We start from the raw sequence: 19,789 nt of genomic DNA on the forward strand, positions 1-19,789 counted from the left end.
CAGTTCTCTACAGAGTATTGGACTGGGTACGCCAGGGTTGGCTTCAAGGGTAGGTAACAAGGAATTCCTGCCCTATAGTAGAAGACAGTTAGAACTCCCTGTATTAAGGGACTGTCTCTTATGGGGCAGTAGAGTGGTGGTGCCACCTGCACTTCGGGAACAGGTTCTTAATTTCCTCCACGAGGGCCACCCAGGCATAGTGCGAATGCAAACTTTAGCTCGCAGCTATATCTGGTGGCCCAAGAAAGAGGACACTATAACAAAGTGGGTCGCCCAGTGCCAGCCCTGCCAAATGTCACCCGTGGCACCCCCATTAGCACCAGCCAGTGAATGGGAGATACCCCAAGGCCCATTGTCCAGAATCCATTTGGTCCAATGGCAGATGATATTAGTCGTCGTGGATACCTTTTTGAAGTGGGTGGAATTAACTCTCATGCAATCCACTCATTCGGAAGTTACAGTCCGAGTCTTGCAGTGCCTGTTCACCACCCATGGCCTGCCGGACACTGTAGTGTCCGACAGTGGTCCTCAGCTGACCTCGGCCATTTTCCAATCATTCCTAGCGGGATTGGGAATTAGGCACACACTAGTAGCAGTAATGGCTGGGCTGAGCGAGCAGTCCACTTGGCCAAGGAGGCATTGGAATGGATGGCTCCTGGGAATTTGGCAGACAATATTACTCATTATTTACTAACACAACACATAACCCCTTGCCCAGCATCCGGCAAAAGGCCAGCATAGTTGCTGATGGGCTCCGAACTATTTTAGACAGACTACATCCAATGTATGCACCTGACATACCCCAGGGGTTGCCAGGGAAGGCACAGCAGTTTCAACTTGGGGACTGAGTATACTCAAAAAAAATGTACTGGATCATTGGTAGTTCAATTCCTTCTATCCAGCACGTAGCACATAAGTGATGCTTGAGCAGAGTCTGCAGGATTGTCTGGGGCACAACACATGTGTCTTCATGACTCATTTTCCTTGTTACCTTCTGGAGGGAGGCTTTGTGTTATCTGAAGCAGAACATCTAGATTGAGTCACAGTTTTGTTCTGTTCTGTTTCTGTTTATTGGATTTATATGCCACCCTTCTCCCAAAGGACTCAGGGCGGCATACAACATTTAAAAAACACATATTACAAAAGTTAAAAAGAAATTAGATAAAGTATCCAACAAACCCAATTAGTATAAACAATAACATTTTAAAAATTGGATTAAAATTAACAATTAAATCAAGCATTTATTTTATTTTGTTCAGGCCAGGCCAGCTTGCTGGAAAAGCCAACATTTTAGGGCGCGTCGGAAGGACCGGAGGTCGGGGATTATGCAAAGCTCCGAGGGCAGCTCATTCCAGAGGGAGGGCGCTCACACAGAGAAGGGTCTCCCCCTGGGGGTCGCTAGCCGACACTGTCTGGCCAATGGCACCCTGAGGATATGTTCCATATAGCATCAACCTTGTGAACTCTCAAAGTTACCTCTTTCTGCTACGTATTCTAAATGAACAGTGATTAATATGTATGTATGTATGTATGTATGTATGTATGGTGCAGGTATAGATTTATGTATGTATATAGCATGTGTGTATGTATGTTATATATGTGTTTCGGTAGATATACACTTTCCCTTAAGAGCAGGCAACAGAATTTCATTTTTAATGTGGGCCAGTGTCTTTGCAGTAAAAAAATGACAGAGTTATCTTATCCCCATCTCCATCTTTATCTCATATTAGTTTCCAGGTGATGGTTCTCCTGTACAGCAGAACGGCTTCGCAGCCTCTGTTTTTCTTCAGAAATCAGCTGTAAACCACCACTGACTGCAGCTCCAATGACTGTGAAGAGAGAATCGCAAACCTTTTTCCAGTGCCCATCATGTAAATTGGGAGCTAAAGTCCAATATATCCAGAGGCCATAGTTTGATAGGCTGATTTATAGTTAGTTTCTAGATATTTTTGTTAATTTTAAAAAAAATTGCAAATAAATAAAACCAAGAATTTTTGAGATTAATACATATATAATTAGTGAACATAATTATGAAAACATGTCCTGAGGAAAATACATTTTAAGCACCTATATTTAACATATTTAAAGGATATTGATGCAGATGATGCTAATGTATAATTACATAAAATTGCTGTACTTCCAGTACTCTTGTTCATTCCTCAGACCATTGTCTAAACCAGTGTTTTTCAACCTTGGCAACTTGAAGATGTCTGGACTTCAACTCCCAGAATTCCCCAGCCATGCTGGCTGGGGAATTCTGGGAGTTGAAGTCCAGACATCTTCAAGTTGCCAAGGTTGAAAAACACTGGTCTAAACCACTGTTTCTCAACCTTAGCAACTTAAAGCCATGTGGACTCCTCATGCTGGCTGGGAATTCTGGAAGTTTTAGTCCACACATCTTCCAATTGCCACTATTGGGAAACACTGGGTCTAAGCATATAAGAAGTTCTACTGGTTGACATGAAAGGCTTATCTAGTCCTTCTCTGTCACTATTTCTGCCTTCCAAACTATTGAGATTTCCCACAAATAAGCGCAAATATATGTGTCCCAGAATAATGTTGCAGGATCCAATCTGGATCATCACCAGGACCAGAGGGTTTGTCTTTTGAGCTTTTGAACTCATGCTAGAGCCCATCCTCAGGGAATTTCTCTCTAGCAGAATGTGTGAGATTTCCGAAATGAGAAATCTTGGTTTTGATTTTTGGAATTAGATTTCCAAATTTATATTTTGTCTTCCAAACACTCTTGAAAACATTGCTTCATCCACTTGAGTTTATTTTAATAGAATTCACTGGGAAATTCCATTGGTAGCCCTCCTTAGATGCCCTTAAGTTGGTCATCTGTTCAGCATGTCTTGGCATCTGATCTATTCGTACATGTTTTTCCTGCACTATTTTTCCCGTATGCATGTGATGCAGACCTTTTTGTTTTTCTAAGTATTACCATCTTCATTGTCCCTTGCCTTGGATTATGTTGGATAGTAATGATAGAGGGCAATAAAGAGATTTATAATGGTTATTTAAAATGTGCCACTTGCTCTCTTTTCTCTAAAATTTTAGTAGTAGGAATTATAACAAAAATGCAATAGGTGGGAAGATTCTAGGCTTGCTTTTCCTAATGTATAAAGTTTCCACAAGTAGATCTTCCCTTACATATTTGAATAAAAACTTCTCTCACTGCTCTCCTCCACCCACTAGTGGGTTAATTAAGTTTCAATTTCCTAACAGACAAGCTTCCCCCTCCCCACCTCATTGGTGTTTTAATGAAGTGATACTCCCCCTATGTTTGCACTGGTTTTGTTATGTGTTATTAAAGACAAATCGGAGTTTTGATAAGTGAATGATTTGCCTTTATGTTCTTTTTTTGCTATTAATCCTTCAGTTTTCTATTAGTAATTATCCAGCATTTTTGCCTCTCTGCTTCCTTTCAAATGTTGGGGCTTCAGCTCCCAACATTCCAGCTAAGTAGGTAAATCACTTCTGGAGGCTTACTAGATAATTACATGATAGTAGTTGCCAAAATGATTGTAAATTCTATATTATCAGAAATTGCACATAGATATTCTGTCTGTCAAGTCTATGTCTAGAAATTAAATTAGTTTCTTTCCAGATTATTTGAATTTCTATCTGAGCATAGAAATGCATATAGATGGTAGGAAAGAGGGAATCCTCTAAGGGTAAATGCCTTCCCTATATACAAAATTGTAAATTATAATGTCAACTTCCCTCCATTTGATTATAATCCTAAAAAACAACTTTACAACTTTTAAAGTTGTAATCAAATGTCTAACATCTTGTTCCTGCTTTATCTCCTATAGCTTCATATTTTAAAATAATTTTTATTGATATCATTAACAACAAACTCAAATTGATGATAAAGCTTGAGTTTCCAGTCCATCCTCAGTTTTAGTTTACAACAGTGGTTTCATTTAAAAAATATGTGAGCATAACATGCAAATAAGATCTACATAAATATTGTGATTACTGTGACTACCTAAAAATTACATTTAAAATTTTCCCACAACCAAATCTTTTTCAGAGATTTCTTTTCAATGATCAGGTTCTCAGATGTTGACATTTCTATATAATTTAGTCCAATTTAAAACTTCTTGTGGCAAATAAGAAATATCTTGCCAAATACATTTGTATTACAATTGGAATGTTAATGAGGTAAGAACGAAAGATTTTTTCAGTTTACCTTAGCAAAATTAATATTGTAATTAATTGCATTGTTCATTTTTGAGGTTATTTAAAATAGAAAAATTTTCAGAAGTGTTGTTTGCTGTCTTAGAACTTTATAAAGCTCTGGCTTCTATATGATACCATGCTGAAAAATCAAACAGTTGCTTTAAGCATTTTGGATTATTATAGTTCTAAATCCTGAAAATAGAAAGACAGGTCAAAATACAAGGCTGAAGAGAAAGATGTAGGATGCTGTACTTTCAGTGACATTGCTAAATTTCTCAGGAAAGAAATTTTACTATTTGTAATTTAAGGTCAATAGCAAAGTGTAAATCAAATATTTAGAAAAGAGTATGTCTATGCTCACAAAAAGTTTGGTAAATTCCCTTACAATTGGTATTGATTATTGCAGCAAGCTTCAATACTTGGACTGCACTTGAACACTACATGGAAATTTCAATAACTAGCATTGATGATGTTACCTAGTTTGAGTAATGAAATGTACTTCTGAAATGAAATGTGTGGAAGAAAACAATCAAACTCGGAGTGCACCAAGGACTCCTTATGGACATTTCAATTGGTGCAAAGTGCCATGGCAAGGCTACTAAAAAGTGCAAAGTAGAGGAATTACATGATACCCATACTTAAACAATGATTCTACCAGTAGATCACATTGTCTACTGGGTACAATTTAAGATGTTGGCATTGACCTTTAAAACCCCAAACTTTAGGCTTAGGGAATGATTATTTGAATTTAAGTATTAGATTTTAATCTGGCACATTCCCAGTTTTTTCTGATTTAAGTTAACTTATCAGAATATTGATATTCATGTTCTGTGCACTTTGTGAACTTGGAAAAGCAATAGATAAATTTAAGAGAAAGTACAATAAAATCATTCGTGATTGCAGATTAGAATTACTAATGTTTATATTCCTACAGTGATCGTACTTGCATATCTTCATGTACTTACTATTTAATTTATTATTATATAATATTTCTCACAGTCTAGATTCAGCAATTTTAAATTTTGGGTGAGTGCAGAATAATGGAATTTCATAATGAAATTCCTGAACATTCAGATGAGTAACTTGTATTTCAGAATTTTTTAGGGTCACAAATATAATATTTTTCCCTGAGGCAGCTTTGCAGAAATACAGTAGCAGGAGGAACATACAAAGGTATGAATAATTTGATGTATCTTTCATTCCTCTGTAATAATACCCATAATGGGTGTGTGCATCTTTTCACATGTTCAAACATCTCTTTTAAAATCCCCAATAACAAATGTAAGTTGTACAAGCTGTATCTCTTTCTCTACTGTTACACGGCTGACATTTTTAGTCAATTTGCTATGAGAGTGAAGTGGATAAATGTAAAGAAAATATATGTGAGATTTTGCTGTACATATTAATAGTGAAAGCATAGAAAACAAGATATTTTGGGCTTTTACAGTAATTGTAATTGGACTGGGGGTGAATGAAGTTTTTTTATATTTAGAGCACATCAAATTGCCTATCATTTCCATAATCGGTGAACTTAAGATTTTTTTAAAGTATGAGGGGTGGAATAGGATAAATCAGAATATCTTTATGTTGTACTTCACCATAATATATTAGACAAATATTTTGAGTCTTTACAGTTATAATTAAGGCTATTGTGCCTTATTGTTCATAATATCTACTACTGTACAAAATATTAATTCAATATGCTATACTGTCTGGAAATTCTTGTGAGTTTTAACAAGATGAAGAAAAACTTCTGACAACTTTGCATATGCCAGGAATAAGAAATCACATCAAGCTCTTCATAGAATTAATTCCTAAAAATTTGCTGTTTAATACTTAGGGAATTTGAAACATTTTTCCAAGCTTGCATGTACATATCACTTACAAACCTTCAGGGAACCTTCTATTGATAACCAAAAATAAAGGCAGCTATTTCATTACATTTATCAGCAATTAAAACTAGTTTGAGTCTGCCTTTATAGGCATGCCAGTGGTTTGCCTTTGGGAACTTGTTCTAAAGTATTGTGCCAGCCACCCACCTCTTCAGGCCTGCTCATACTAGAATTGTCTGGCACAATGATTAAAAATGCCTTGAACAGGAATTTCCCTGACCACATTCATTTCAAAGTTTAATTTATAGTGCAGTTCATTAATTAGTGTAAGTCAAGTGACTATCAGCTGTTATGTCCAATACAGTCACAAGTTCTTAACTATTTAAAAGTTGGAATCATGACAAAATGATTATTGTAAGATACATTGACATTTGTATCCATAACTCACTGAGCAGCAATTCTTGTTCTCAAGAATGTGCTTTAATTAGGCACCTGCGTTCCAACAGATAGTTTCCTTCTGTGATAACATAACATTATGTAATGTTATAGTTTCATGTTGGAAAAGAAAAAAAATAGCATGTTTATCTTCTATGCATTCCTGCACCCATAGTATTTTAGTCTGGATAAATGTTGTGGGAAGGATTTTGGGGCACTAATCTTTCTTCTGAATTCTTACCTATGATAGAATTAACTGTATCGTGAAATTATTACTGAATGATGAAATAATGTCAACATTAGCGAGAGAGAAAAACTCAAACACTGATCTGCTTCAATTTAAATGCCCAGTTACATTTCCTGCTCAGAGATATGGTTTATATCTCTGCTTGTATTGTGGGGCTTCAGGTTTGATTTACAGAATGCTTAGTTTTTTAAAGGAATTATATAGCATTATGCAATCTAAATTGTTACATTGCTTCTTCAACTAAGTAACTTGCCTGGAAATTTTTCTCCCTTTCCTGAATCCCTGCCTACCCATCTCAAATTGAAGTTTAATTGGAGAAGAAGAATGGGAAAGCATAAAGCAAGCTCCTATTATGAATGCAAAGGAAGCACAAGTCCCTTAAATTCTCACGAGCACCTTGTGAGCAGAAGTTGGAGTCACTATGGCCTGGCTTTTCAGTTCACACCAACAGTGATCTTTCCAGTATTATTTATCCTCCCTAGCTATTTCTTTCTTCTTTGCCAGCTTTATTTATAGTATTTATTACACAATATACAATAAACGGGGGGGGGGAAGGAGTCATCTTCATACATATTTTGAATCTACGCAATTGTTATCAATAGTTATGTCGAAAAACTAAGTGGTCTGAAAATAAGGTGCTGATTAATCACTTTTCCAGATAGGGAAAAATAGCATTGCTTATTTATTTATATGCTTATGAGCACATACAGTACATATATTTTAGTATTGTGCAAAATTAATACTTAGCCTTTACCGCCCTGCCCCCCCCCTTTTCCAGACTGAATTACTATAATGAAATTTGAATGATGATATGTTTAAAGGTTATTTTGTTGCAAATTCCTCCTTGTTTCTAACACATAAAGCTGTATAGGAACATAATTGGATGTAATGTCAGGCATTCCTTAGGAGCCAAGAAAATGCTACTAGTAGAAGGAACATTTCTTCCTCTGTTGTTTTCCCAATAACCAAGTCATAGACTTAATAGAAATATGTGTTTGTGCTGAAAGCCAATAACTATAATATAGTTTTGGAGCCTTAACAGCTGCCATTAATGGAGGGAAATTATCCTTTCAGATTATTCTATTTAATTCCTTAGTCTGTTGTAATGTATTCACAAAAATAGTAAAGGCAGGAAATTGTGTGTGAATGTGTATCCAGTAGATACACTTGAATTATTTCCATCAATCCCAGATTCTGAAAAAGAAGTGATGGATGCAACAGTTTTAAGTACTTTTGATAGATTGGCTTTGAAAGCATTAAATCTTATTCACCAAACCTTTGATTCAGGCTAAAACAGGTCTGAATATGTTGGAAAGTGACTCATAAGCCCTTGAGTCAGCTACTATGGTATTGTTGCACAATAGTGATGTTGCATTTTCCTTAATTTTTACTTGACCTTACCCTGGGTGCACTTGATTTTTTCAGTTTATTTATTGTATCAGCTATCTCGTTAATATAAAAAGTATATGTGAGATATCCTAAATTAGGTTTTTCCAATCAAAAGGACTTCATTTCCCTTTTCAATTGCAAATTGCTTGTTTGTTTTTAATTCTTAGGACTACAAACAGAGATATTGTTAACCTAGTCTTAGGCTTTCTATATCCTTTAATATCAAATCTCCAAACAATTTGCCCTAAACTATACCAGTCTGGATTTAAATGCATTCATTGTGAATAAGTATTAACTGTATTTTAAAATAATACTCTTAACAAAGTTACATTTAATATAAAATGTATTGTAAAGGTTGAATGCTAGATGCTAGGATGACATCTAGAACAAATTTAACACCCAAACGTATGTATTTTAAAAGCAGTATTATTACATATTTGTTTACTGTATTTAAACTCATGGTCAGAATCTTCCTCAGATTTTATTCCAACAACAGCCCTATAGATTGGGCTGAGAAAAAGTATTCAATCTCACATTTCTTAGTGAGTGCCATTATTGAATCTCCTCTGTCTAAATCCAAAATCATAAGGAGATTTTATCACATTTTTCAAAGAAAATTATTTTTTATTACTTACTATTTAACTGTGTTAAATTAACCTATTACTACACTAGCACAAATCTGTATACTATCAAAATTCTCCTGTCTTTTTGTACCCTCCTGTTTGTCAAAGTGGTGCATTATATTGGAACAATTTTTTGAATCCAGATAGTTCAAATCTCTGAACATAAAAAATGCATTAAAAAACTACTCCAGTGGAATTGAAAATTTTGCAATGTTCATAACAATTTAGAAAGCATCCCCTTGATCACTTGATCATGATTTCCAATGCTCCCTTCTAGTTTCCCACAAGCAAAGTCAATAAAGAAGGCAGTAAAAAAATCAGAAATTGCTTCCACTCCCAGTACATTATACATTATTCAAATATTTTTGAATCAAGCTACCTCTTTTCCAGTAATTTAAAAATGCATAAAAAATCCAGAACATATTATTTCTACGAAATTGTAATTTCCACCACCCACAGACCAGTTTTATTCTTAAATTTCTGGCTATTGCAGCATCCCTGACAGGCATATAGCTGAAAAGAGGAGTAGACTTCATGGTCAAGAGATGGCACCAAACTTTGGAAAGCAGCAAGGAGGATATCTCTGATGGAAAAAATTAATATCTCTGATGGAAAAATGTAAAGTTCATTCTGGTCACACCACACTGCACTACCTTTGTCTCAAGGGATGACCCAGTCAACTAGACATAAGTTGTCTAGTTGATACAAACTACTTATTTTTGCATCTTCAAAAAAAAAAATCCGTTGTAACCACATCATCCAGTAAATGACATAAATGGCAATAAAACATAAATATGCTGCTAGTTATTAACCAGAATTAATTTCTCTTGGTCAGATCACTTTTTGCTAAGTTACAGTAGTCGCTTCCAAATTTTCTGTGAGATTTTAAGGTACGTGCAAATGGATCTGGATCTGGAGAAATTCCATAATTCAGTACAGGAGGAATATACTGAGGTGAGCGATGAACTGAACACACAGTTATCCTAGGCTTAGTAGTCCACAGGTTGCCTGAGTTTACACAGGCATTGCAGGCAATGAAGCAAGTAGGCAGATAACTGGAGTGTCAGCCATGGAAATCAATAAGTGTATTCAGTATTCAGCTTAGAGCATAATGCAGAATCCATGCTGTTGCTGTAAAGGAAGAGAAAAATAGATTTTTCTCTGCTTATACCCTGTTGAAAGTCACTTAAGGAAGCTGCTCCAAATACTATAAACATTAACCTAATCCAATAAAGTTGTGGAAGTTAAAATGTCTTTGTTAATGACATTTAAACTCCAAAGAACATTTACAGATATTGCCCATATTCCTGTTGGGATAGAGGTTATCTTTTCTGACAGTTGAAGAGACAACATTCATTCTATGCCAGTAATAGCTAACCTTTTTGCCATTGCATGCCAAAAATGAAGGCTGAAATCAGCTGGCCAGCGCTTGCATGCTGACAGGCCAACGCCTCGCGTGCCCTAAGAAATGGCTCCGCGTGCCACAGATTCGCCATCACGGTTCTATGCCATTTTATGAATGTTCATGTTACCTTAGTATGTAGATAGACTCTTTGGACAAGATCATGCTGCAACTTGTATTTTGTTCACCTTTTTCCAACGTTGGTGGAGACAGCGGTCATGCATTGGTTAACTCAGTCAGTAACCAATAGAACTGAGTCTACCAAAGTGATGTCATCGCCTCAGAGGAGTGTCCTCCTGCTTTTTTAGACCCAGTTCGATTCGAACTGGCTGTGCTAACTGCTTTCTCCTCAACTTTCGTAAATAATATAATTACCTTTAATTGGATATTTTTCTACATTTCACCTAAATTACGTCTAAATTGGGAAGACTTAGTGGATAGCTCCTCAGAGCTAAGTCTCTCAATTAGCCCTTCTTGGAGAGACTCACCAGGGCTTCTTCGAGGCCTCTGCCTCCTGAGCTTACTGGCAATTTCAGAGGCTCCTCCTGCAAGCACTAGTCATTCTTTAACTGGCTTTAAGAACTGGGAATTGGAGGCACCATTTGAAGTGGTTTTCCTGCTCTCTTTGTAGTGATTTCCAGCCCAGGGGTGTGTGAGAGAGATCAAGCTCCAAGCTCCTGCTTTCCTATTTAACATTTACCTAAACAGTTGGGTGAAGTCATTCGACAGCATGGAGTGTGGTATCAACAACATACTGATGTTACCCAGTTGTACATTTCCACCCTAGGCCAGGCAGTGCTGCTATTTCAGCACTGATAAACTACCTGGGGCTCTGAAAGTCTGATTAGTGAAGAACCTTCTTGAAGAACCTGTTGCCAAGACAGAATGACTTGGGATTTTTGGTGTCCTAGGGCCTGGTGATATGCCATCATTGATTCTAGGTACGCTGGCACTCCTTTGGACTAAACTGAATTTATAGTCTTTCTAGACTCATGATTCATAGAACAGGTGGTAGCCATGGCTATGGAGGCCTTTGCACATATCTGTTTTGTATGGGAATTGCACCCTTTACTGGATGAGAAAGCCTTGCTGTTGATCATTTCTGCTTTGGTAACTTCTTGTTTGGACTACTTCAATGTGTTATATATAGAGCTGTCCTTGAAGACCACCCAGAAGCTATAACTGATCCAGAATGCAATTGCATACAGTTTTGGGCACCTGTAGGTTTGCATATGTTACAGTTCTGTTGTGTTCGCTCTTAGATTCTTCTGGGTGCAAGTGAAGGTATTAATTATTGCTTTGAAAGCCTTACATAGCGTGGCACTAGATTATCTGTAGGACCTTCTCTCTCTAAGTGTATCTGTGATGGAATGTATATGTAGAGAAGAAGTGGGAACAGGGAATTTGGCAAGAGCTCCATGGTTTCTCAGGGAGGAACAGTACATTCCAGAGAGAAGCCCAAAGTAAGAGACTGTGTAGTCATAGGTTGGATGGGGGAGAAAGGAAAAGGTTCAGGATAGCCAGCCCTTAGAATCTCTCAGGGTATATTTGTTAGGTTAAAATGTTATAGCTTTAGTCTGGCAACAGTCTGTCCAATAGGTGTAAACAAATAGAATTTATTTATTTATTTGATTTATGTGCCACCCATCTCGTCTAGAGGACTCGATTGGATTTCACTATGTTATTTTTGGGCAGCGTGACAGTATCTTCCTATCCCAGTTCAGGTAGGATATGCCCTAAAATGTTCCCATTTGGTGGGACTTAGGAGACAGACCTTTTCAATGGTGGTCTCTACCTTATGGAACATCCTCCTCCTTCTAGAAAGCCATAAGACTTGACTCTTAACCCAGACACTAGATGAAAGGGACTATGATATAATATAAATGTAAAAGCTAAAATATGGTTATTTGTCATTGTATTGTGAGAAAAGTATCAATTTTTGTTTGACCTTCTATATAAAAGATCCTTTACCCTCAAAATAAAATTCTTCCCAGTTGGTTTGACTCCTTTGGTTCTAACAGATAACTTTCCTCATCTCAGAAATAATAGAATAACTGGCTTCATATAGGCTCTCTGCACTATTCTTAATATCATTTGATTATGATCAAGCTAAATAAATAATTATTCAGAGAATAAGGGAGGTGGAGTTTGAGATTGAAGTTAAGAGGCTTCCCCCAATACAATAGAGTTTGAATAAACAGAGGTGCATGGGAACCAGAAATATATCTGCGAAATCTACCTTTCCCTAAAGTGAGAATCCCATTCTCTAAAGCTAGATTTAACATTCTTCCATCTGCATTTCTTCAAGGCAAATATAGTAAAATCCATGTACCTGAATGTATTTGCCCATGTGGTGAAGGAAGGAGGAAGTTGAAACTATTTCACACATTATTTATATTGTAAATTTTATGGAGACATTAGGCCAATGTACATTGTGCTCCTAATAGATAAATTCTCTAGGAGACCAGATCCATTTTACGTTAATCTTCAGGATTCATGATCTTCAGGATTTAGAACCATGTTTGCAAAAGCTACATTTTGTGTTGCTTCAATAAAAGTAAGATATATTTGGTTAAAAACATAATTACCTTTGGTTTAAATATTACTTTTGGTTTGATACATCTTAGTAAATTGTTTGGGTTATATAGTTTTTATTGTACACCTATTAATGTTTTATATTTAGATCAGTGTGTATAAGTATTCCTTTAAATTCTGTTGATCATTGACTAAATAAATATTGATTGATTTGACTAATTCAAATTTTACTTGAAGGAAATACATAAATAATTCTCAAAATATGCACAGTAACTGCTGTGCTGTATGCTACTTAATTTCCAATTTCTGTTTCAAAAATACTTTAAAAAATGGTGTAACTTAATCTGGATCATAAAGCATTGTTAAAAAAAATGACTCCAAAATAAGTAGTAGTAAACTTATTTCACTCTCTTGCTTAAATATTTTCAATGTTTTTGCTGAATACTGAGCTAATTTAGATTAAATAATTCTTAAGGAAAGGTATCAAAATTTGCATTTTGAATGCAAGGGAATTAATAATTCATTGCTTGCCAATATTGTTAAATACTAACAATTTGAAAACAATAATCTAATAGAATTAGTATTCATTGCCATTTGATATTTTTGATATTTTTTAATGTATATAGCAATAGCCCTTAGACTTATAAGACACACCACTTTCCCTCAAAAAAGAGGCTGAAAATCTGGGTGCAACTTATACATTGAATGCAGCATTTTTTGCCTCCTGAAACCCTGCCCCCTTCACCAAAATGACCTTTTAGAAGGTTTTCAGAGAGCTCCTGGGGGCTGGGGAGGGCAGAAATTAGTAAAAAAATGGGCCATTGTTTGCTTGTTTTTGCCCCCCCCCCCCAGGAGCACTCTACACGCTTCCTAAGGGCTATTCATGCCCTTTGGGGGGGGGGGGACAGGCCTGTTTTCATGAAAAACAGTCCGTTTTGGGGAGGTTTGCAAAGTGCAAAAACTTTTTTTTTTGCCTCTTCAAAACCTTGGCCTTCAAAACCTTATACTCCAGTGAGTCTAATACTCCGAAAAATATGGTACCTCTTCACAGTGCTTCATAACCCTCTCTAAGTGGTTTACAGAGTCAGCATATTGCCCCCAACAATCTAGGTCCTCCTTTTACCAACTTCAGAAGGATGGAAGACTGAGTCAACCTTGAGCTGCAGAGACTCAAGCTGCCAAACTGCTGGCAGTCAGCAAAAGTAGCCTGCAGTACTGCATTCTAACCACTGCACCACCATATAAATATTCTGTAAGCTACTTAGTCACTTGATGGAAGTGGCATATAATAAAATAATAATTAACCTCATTATGAGATATTAATGAATTGAGACCCAAGCCATCCACATGCAGCAATTAACTCAACCAGTTTATCATGATAACAAAGATTTATATTGCTAAGCAATTGATATTTGCTATGGTAATCCTTATGTATAAGGAAGTGCATAATGTTTAAAAGTGTCTGAATCTATTTATCATAAAAAATATATTCTGGGTAATTATTCTTGTTCTGTTTCCACAGGTTGAATTTGCCACAACAACAGCACGTGGTGGCCCAGGAACCTCAGTTGCTCATCAGTCGCTCAGTAGTCAGTGTAGATTCTGTTTCTTCGGTCAGCAGCTACATCTGGCTACTGGGTCTCTGAAGACATCTTGTAGCAGCTTGTCACTGTACTTCATTCCTGATTGTTGGATAGCCTGAATTACTTTTTAAACTATCATATATAAGATAAAATTATTTAATAATAACCAGAGTTTATCTGCAAGTATTAAAAAGTGATCCAGACACACACAGAGAGAGATGTATATATATATACACACATACCTCTGATTGAATTAAACCGAATTTTCTTTTAGTAATGCCCATTATAACAAGTTGCAATAAACAGTAGGCAGCATCTTTAAAAATATTTTCACCAATTACTGCAGTCTTCCATCAACCAAGTTCCAGTGTCCTTGATACTAAAGATAAAGTGTTTTATCCACTCGTATGATTTATTGGACACTATCTTTAGAAAGTAGCATACATGGATAGAAATGTAGGCAAAATATGAGAGGATCAGAGAGCAATGTGGCTCAGACCATCCATTGATACTGTTTCACATCCTAACATTTTTCTCTTCCACTTCACATTGTCCTCCTCCCCAAGCATCTAGAACAGGAATGGTTCCCAGAAGGTTGGGGACAGGGCGGGGAGAGGTTTGCAATGAGGATGAAACAGCATGTGGTCCTACACTTACATATAGGGACAGGAGATTTAAAAAAAAAAACATTGCCAGGAATCTTTTTAAGGATTTTGCATGTAAATATTCCTTCAGATCAGAAACGAAAAAAGATGTTGAACAAACACTCTAATCAAAATGTTTGCACTTTGAAACTGGGTGGTCACTGTAGTAGCATATATACCTGTGAGACACACACGCACACACACACCATGCATATAAAAAGCAGCTATGCACAGGGACATTAGAACATAGGAAATAGGCATTGTTTCTGTGGTGAATGGAATTGATTCATCTCTTTCAAATAATAGTAGTTGAACAAGCTCTGAAGATAATATTGGGGTCCTCCATCGGTTCTAGTTGGCCTGTTTAAACAACATCCAGTATCATGATGAAGATAATCCAGCTTTGTGGCCTTCACCTGGCATACAATGTAGAATACTGTGTTTGTTAAGCAACAGCTACATTGTCTGCTGGGTTTCAGGCTGTCTGGAAGTACAAAAGGAAATTGTCAAGATACTGTTTTATACTCTGTTTTTACTTACCAGTACAAACTTAGCTTTATAAGAAAGATATGCTGGAGTCTTTCTTAATATTAAATAATTAAAATACTTCCATTATGGTCTTTTATCATTTTTATTTCAAATTATAATGCATTCAAAAGGATACATTTTACATTAGCGATGTTGCACTTTAAATGAAAAAATAGAAGCATGCTAAATAATAATTCAAACGTATTTGTACAAGACCATATAGATAATCTTGTGGCATATACGTATAAAGATTATATGGTAGAGTTGTTAAAATATTCATGACTGGGAGAGACATGGGAACAAGGTCAGCCAATGAATAGGCATAGCAACTAAGTCAGCCAATGGGAGCTTAAACAGATCTGAGTGCACAGAGAAACTAAGAAATCTGGCCTCAAGCAGTCTGCTGCTCTGAGAAGTAAAAAACTAGCGGTCTCTCTGTGCTTGTCTGCTGATATAAAACTAACTGCTTGTGTTTGCCTGTAACTCTCCTGCCTTGTGTTTACTTGGAGGAACCACTTGTTGGCATTGTACATTTATTCATCTATTCTTAGGTATATAAAGAAGTTAATGAATCCTGCTGCATCAGTTATCTGTGTGTGCTACTGGATTTGAATTTATGCAACAAATTCTGACAAGAGTTCGCTAGGAACTCTGTTTCTTTTTGGAGTGCAGGCAAATAGACTATATTTTTAGATGCTTCAGACCAGAGACTGTCAAGCCTATAACAAAGTTTCTTTCCTTGAAGAAGGCTGCTTTCAGTGCAGGGATGCTGTACCAGCACCAGCACCATTCTGGTATAATCCCAGCGATTGAACCAGATTATCATATTTTGGAATATGAAATAAAATTTATCTTTGGAATTGGATTCATCTTTAATATTCCACTGTGTTTTTAAAAGCAATATAGTTTCTCTAAACCATTGCTCCATTTTCTGGCAACACTATAAGAATTATATAATATTGGATTGGCCTTTAATGACAAGGCTATGCTCTTAACAGTTTATAATTTAGATATAGAATTTCATATTTTAATACTTTCTATTTAGACATTTTACTTTTTTGCACATGAGAAAGAAAATATATTAGGTACAGTGATAGGAATGAACTATTATTAAAGACGTATGAGCCACATTGTTTGTAAAATTAATGTCTAAAAAAGTCGTCATTTCAATCTATGACATTTGTCTCTCTTTGTAAATATGGCTTGTCATCAGTGGTGGGTTGCCAATTTTTTTACTACTGGTTTGGGTGCGCTCGCGCGATGCATCTGCACATGTGCAGAAGCATCTGGGCAGGTGGACGGAGCCTCCCGCTACCGCCGGTTCGCCCAATCCGGGCCAAACCAGGAACAACCCACCTCTGCTTGTCATGCAATGGCACCTGTGTATTAATGCTGCAGAACTGTTAATGAATCATTAGTTGATCAGTTGTGCAATAATATTGCATACCACCGTTTACTTAAGTAAATAGGAATGCTGGCGTTTGGGAAATTTAATTAAATTTTCTACATAGCATTTTGCCCACCATGGTGCCGGTTATAGCATGATTTCTTATTTTCTAGTAATAGAAACTTTAAAATGGAACATAGTGAGCAAAGAAGCAAAAATTATCTGGCCACAAAATATTTATCTCTGCAAGCCAAAACTATATCTGCCTGGCTGCCTGTCTACTGGCTTGTAATTCCAGAAAAGTAAGCAATTGGTTTTTAAAAGTGCCAACATGTGTATTGTAAATCACATATTCCGTTTCAAACACTCTCCTTGAAATAATACCTTCACTGAGCTATTCCATTATAACTTCAAGATCCTTCCTTTCCTTCTTCCTTCCTTCCTCTCCTGAGTTAGAAACAGCTCATATCCCATCAGTTACACATGTGAAGTGAGGGGGTTTGCCCCAATGTACAACACCAGCTTAAATAGTATGAAGTTGAATTTGCTATTTCTTCTTATTTATTCTCTTAAAATGTTCTATAAGGTGTACAGTATGTACAGTCTCCCTATCATCCATGTGCATCCCTTTTCACTTCTTTATTGTATAAATAGTCCAACTATTCCCTGGGCTGGTTTTCTGTTTCAGTTATTTATTCAATTTCTATAACCAGCCATCTCAAGCAAGTGACTGCAACACATTTAAAGTACATTATGCCTTACAGTTCTAAATTTTTCCTTGTGTTAATTCATCATACATTTTATTTTTGTTTCTTGAAAGAAACCTTGTTAATTTTCACAGCTTTCTGGATGCTTTTGAAGAGCTATGCTAGCCTCTTCCTTGAGTTTGCTGAGTTGTTTTTTTTTTACATGTGGAGGCATTCCAGATGAGTTTCAGTTAGCAACTTTTTATATAACATCTAGGAATCATGAATAGATTTTGCTTTCTTGACTTTTCATTTCAATCTCTTTCATTATTCCCTAATTCTGGGAAGTTTTCCCTTGCACAGACAATGTAGAACTTTGGCTCCTTCTGGCAAATTCCCACTTGCATGTGTGCTAAGTGTGATAGCATTACACTCACTGTTTCCTATCAGAGTTACAACACATCTCTCACCAAACCATGATAATCACTAAGGATTAAATCACGATCAATTCTTTTAGAGCACGTTACCTAGAAATTGGATTTTTAAAAACATGCTTCAGCATGAATGTAGCCACTTCTAAGGGTTACTGAAGAATTGTTCTTACAATTCCTCCTTTACATATGCTTTTGATTTTTCACCAGTAGCATTTTGTTCAGGTTGGGAATAGCAGATACTTAGATCCAATTTGCACTTATAGCTACAGACCGACCTCAGCTTATGTCCACAATTGGGATCAAAACTCCATTGGTAAGCAAGGTAGTAATTGAATTTTATAACTTTTTTGCTTGAATCATGGTCATTATGTGAATCATACAGTCATTAAGCAAACCAGTCTTTCTCCCATTGACTGTCAGAAGCCAGCTAGGAAGGTCACAAATAATCACATGAACCCAGGACAATGCCACCATCATAAATACACTCTGGTTGCCAAGGGCTTGAATTTTGATATTGTGGGAATACTGTGATGATAGTGAGTGTGAGGACTAGTTGTAAGACGCTTTCTTCAGTGGTGGTGTAACTTCACTAAATAAATGCTAAGGACTATCTGTATTGTCATCCTTATTGATTCTGTGGACAAATTTTATCTTCCAAAGTTTAAGCACCATTTAACTATACATTTTTGTTCCAATTGTGAACTTAAGTCAAGGACTACGTGTAACTGAGTTGCAAGCAATTATTACAGAATCACTGTTTGGAATTTACCATCAGTACTCTTAGGTGATTATTGTCACTATGTACATACTTTATTTTTATAGATATTGTATGATGGCCTCCTCTATTGTGTGAATTGGGTTTTTCTCCCCCATTTTGAATTGAAACAATGTTTATAGTTGCCTAGTTTTTTTTAAAGTAGAAAGTGAACGCACACAATTATACATCCTAAAAATCAAAACGAGAAACACAGAACCAAATACAAAAAAGGAAATGTCGAAGACTCAGATGTATATTGCAACTGTTACATAAAACTTAAGAATATTCTTGCAGTAATTAATTCCATAGGTTAACTTCCGCTCAAGTGCAGTATGGCAAAAAAAAAAAAAACACCAGTCTCCTTCCAGATAGTTTCATTGGATTATTTCTGATCCTAGTATTTTAAAAGAATAAATGCTGCTGCTTTTTCATTTGTTTCCACACCATGGATGATTTTGTACAAGGTAATAATGTCTGCTCCCAGTTAGTTTGGGATTCCCAATTAGAATCCCAAATATTTTAGCCTTTTCTTGTTAGTCTCGTCATATTTTACAGCCGTTACCATAGGTGTCCACAGGAAAAGGGTAAATGATGAAATTTCTGATGTAAATTCCTCACTATAGTGTCACAATGCAAGTGTGAAAGGGCAGAGCCTTTTGTTGTTTTAGCTTAATTGTAGTTAGGAACCACACTAATACATCCTTTCTCAGTGCTACAGACTGGTACTACTCATAGTATTCCTTGACAAAACAATTTTACCCTTGTTTCCATTAACTTATTTTGTTCAGGCTCTTTAGTGGAACAGCCTTAAGTTGTTAGCTTTATCAATATTAAAATAGCATTGACCCCTTACTGTTAAAGCACCCAGGGGTTTTATCCGGCCTCGATTCATTTTTATTTATTTCATAATTCTTACAATCCAGTCTCAGGATTTTGGGACGCGTGCATCATCAAACAAACCAAATTAACAAAATTATAAACCAAAAGGAGTATTTAAAAAGAAAAAAAATCTAGAAAGAAGGCAGCCTTTTTGTTCCTGCCCAAAGCCCATTTCAGTAAAACAGCTCTAACTTCTTTACACAATTGCATCAAGGTGGGGACTGGATCTGCTTCTGGGGA

Source organism: Natrix helvetica, assembly GCF_964273705.1.
Source record: "Natrix helvetica genome assembly, chromosome: 4".
NCBI classification, from domain to species: domain Eukaryota; kingdom Metazoa; phylum Chordata; class Lepidosauria; order Squamata; family Natricidae; genus Natrix; species Natrix helvetica.